Below are 3663 nucleotides of genomic sequence, written 5' to 3' on the forward strand. Positions count from 1 at the left end.
GATCATATTGACTTGCTGAGTCAATATTTTATTCTGAGCCAATATGGCATTCAGAGTATCAATTTCAAGAACTCCCTTCCTCATAGGCGTCCCATTATTCACAGGATTCCTTTCAGAAGTATACATGAACTGGTTATTTGCAACCATGTCAATGAGTTCTTGAGCTTCTGCAGGCATTTTCTTTAGGTGAATGGATCCACCAACAGAATGGTCCAGTGACATCTTTGATAGCTCAGATAGACCATCATAGAATATATCCAGGATGGTCCATTCTGAAAGCATGTCAGAAGGACACTTTTTGGTCAGTTCCTTGTATCTCTCCCAAGCTTCATAGAGGGATTCACCTTCTTTCTGTTTGAAGATTTGAACATCCACTCTAAGCTTACTAAGCTTTTGAGGAGGAAAGAACTTGGCTAAAAAAGCTATGACCAGCTTATCCCAAGAGTTTAGGCTATCCGTAGGTTGAGAATCCAACCATATTCTAGCTCTGTCTCTTACAGCAAATGGGAAAAGCATAAGCCTGTAAACCTCGGGATCAACCCCATTGGTCTTAACAGTATCACAGATCTGTAAGAATTCAGTTAAGAACTGAAAAGGATCTTCAAATGGAAGTCAATGAAACTTGCAGTTCTGTTGCATCAGAGAAACTAATTGAGGTTTAAGCTCAAATTTGTTTGCTCCAATGGCAGGAATTGAGATGCTTCTTCCATGTAAATTAGAATTTGGTGCAGTAAAGTCACCAAGCATCTTCCTTGCATTGTTATTATTTTCGGCCATGTCTCCTTCTTTTTCGAAAATTTCTGTCAGATTTTCTCCAGAGAGTTGTGCTTTAGCTTCCCTTAGCTTCCTCTTCAGAGTCCTTTCAGGTTCAGGATCAGCCTCAACAAGAATATTCTTATCCTTGTTCCTGCTCATATGAAAAAGAAGAAAACAGAAAAGAAAATATGGAATCCTCTATGTCATAGTATAGAGATTCCTTATGCAAGTATAAGAAGAGAAGAATGTAAGAAGGAGAATAGGTAAAATTCGAACACGGAGCGGAAGATGGGGTTCAAATTTTGGGTGGAAGAGAAGTGTTAGTAGATGAATAAATAAATAGAAGGAGATGAGAGAGAGGAAATTTCGAAAATTAATTAAATTAAAAAATAAAATTTAAAGTTAAACTTCGAAAATTAAAATTGAAATCAAATTAAATTAAAAATTAAAACAATTGGTTAAAAAAAGGGAATTTTGAAAAAGAGGGAATGGATTTTCGAAAATTAGAGAGAGAGAATTAGTTAGGTAGTTTTGAAAAAGATAAGAATCAATCAAAAAGTTAAGTGGTTAATTGAAAAAGATTTGAAAATCAAATTTGAAAAGATAAGAAGTTAGAAAAGATTTTGAAATTGATTTTGAAAAAGATGTGATTGAAATTTATTTTGAAAAAGATTTGAAAAAATTTAAAAAGATTTGATTTTGAAAATTAAAGTTAATTACTTGACTAACAAGAAATTAAAAGATATGATTTTAAAATTTAAAGATTGAACATTTCTTAATAGGCAAGTAACAACTTAATATTTTTGAATCAATCACATTAATTGTTAGTATTAAATTCGAAAATATGAAATAGAAATAAGAAAAAGATTTTTGAAAATCAATTTGAAATTTTCGAAAATTATGAAAGAAAAATGAAAAAGATTTGATTTTTTTGAAAAATATTTGAAAAAGATAGAGTTTTTAAAATGAAAATTTGATTTGACTCATAAGAAACAACTAATTTTGAAAATTTTTTGAAAAAGTCAACCCAAATTTTCGAAATTTTATGATAGAATAAGGGAAAGATATTTTTTTGATTTTTTGAATTTTTAATGATGAAAGAGAAAAACATCAAGACTCAATGCATGAAATTTTTGGATCAAAACATGTGATGCATGCAAGAACACTATGAATGTCAAGATGAACACCAAGAACACTTTGAATGTCAAGATGAACACCAAGAACTTATTTTTGAAAAATTTTCAAGAAAAGAAAACATGCAAGACACCAAACTTAAAAATTTTTATTCTTTAGACATTAATGTTTCAAGAATGCATATGAAAAACAAGAAAAGACACAAAACAAGAAAATATGAAGATCAAACAAGAAGACTGGCCAAGAACAACTTGAAGAACATGAAGAATGCAATGCATAAAATTTTCGAAAATAAATTTTTTTAGAAAATTAAAAAGATGCAATTGACACCAAACTTAAAACTTGACTCTAAACACAAACAAGAAACACAAAATATTTTTGATTTTATGATTTTATAAAATTTTTTTTTTTTTGAAAATTAATTGGGAAAAACGAAAAATAAGAAATTATTATATTTTTTTTTGAAACTAAGAAATAAAAAGCTTAAAATTAAAATAAAATTACCTAATCTGAGCAACAAGATGAACCGTCAGTTGTCCAAACTCGAACAATCCCCGGCAATGGCGCCAAAAACTTGGTGCACGAAATCGTGATCGTTCATTCCTTGGTAACGGCGCTAAAAAACTTAATACGCACGTTCATAATTTTAGTTCTTTTTCACAATTTCGATACAACTAACTAGCAAGTGCACAGGGTCGTCCAAGTAATAAACCTTACGTGAGTAAGGGTCGATCCCACGGAGATTGTCGGCTTGAAGCAAGCTATGGTCACCTTGTAAATCTCAGTCAGGCAGATTCAAAAGGTTATAGAGTTTTAATAATTAAAAGATAATTAAAACATAAACTAGGATAGAGATACTTATGTAATTCATTGGTGAGAATTTCAGATAAGCGTATAGAGATGCTTTTGTTCCTCTGAACCTTTGCTTTCCTGCTGTCTTCATCCAATCATTCCTACTCCTTTCCATGGCAAGCTTTATGTAGGGCATCACCATTGTCAATGGCTACATTCCATCCTCTCTGTGAAAATGGTCCAATGCGCTGTCACTGCATGGCTATTCATCTGTTGGTTCTCGATCATACCGGAATAGGATTTACTATCCTTTTGCGTCTGTCACTACGCCCAGCACTCACGAGTTTGAAGCTCGTCACAGCCATCCCTTCCCAGATCCTACTCGGAATACCACAGACAAGGTTTAGACTTTCCGGATCTCAGGAATGGCCATCCATGGGTTCTAACTTATACTACGAAGATTCTAATATCTCGGACTCGGTCCTATGTATTAGATATCTAAGAGATACTCATTCTATCTTGTTTGCATGTAGAACGAAAGTGTTTGTTAGGCACGCGTTCATGAGTGAGAATGATGATGAGCGTCACATAATCATCACATTCATCATGTTCTTGGGTGCGAATAGATATCTTAGAATAGGAATAAGCTTGAATTGAATAGAAAAACAATAGTACTTTGCATTAATTCATGAGGAACAGCAGAGCTCCACACCTTAATCTATGGTGTGTAAAAACTCTATCATTGAAAATACATAAGTGATGAAGGTCCAGGCATGGCCAAATGGCCAGTCCCCAAACGTGATCTAAAGATGAAACTAAAGATAATCCAAAGATGTTCAAAAAATCCAAATACAATAGTAAAAAGTTCTATTTACAATAAACTAGTTACTAGGGTTACAGAAATGAGTAAATGATGAAGAAATCCACTTCTAGGGCCCACTTGGTGTGTGCTTGGGCTGAGCATTGACCTTTACACGTGTA

At 33.0% G+C, this 3663-nt stretch overlaps 1 non-coding gene across 1 annotated transcript; it reads left to right on the top strand.

The window, feature by feature from the left end:
- Nucleotides 1–276: 276 nt before the first annotated feature.
- On the top strand, nucleotides 277–384 carry LOC112738462 (small nucleolar RNA R71). Its single transcript, XR_003169422.1, has one exon. It is a non-coding gene; the product is annotated as a small nucleolar RNA R71 (small nucleolar RNA).
- Nucleotides 385–3663: the final 3279 nt, after the last annotated feature.

This window comes from Arachis hypogaea, chromosome 13 (assembly GCF_003086295.3).
Source record: "Arachis hypogaea cultivar Tifrunner chromosome 13, arahy.Tifrunner.gnm2.J5K5, whole genome shotgun sequence".
Lineage (NCBI taxonomy): Eukaryota > Viridiplantae > Streptophyta > Magnoliopsida > Fabales > Fabaceae > Arachis > Arachis hypogaea.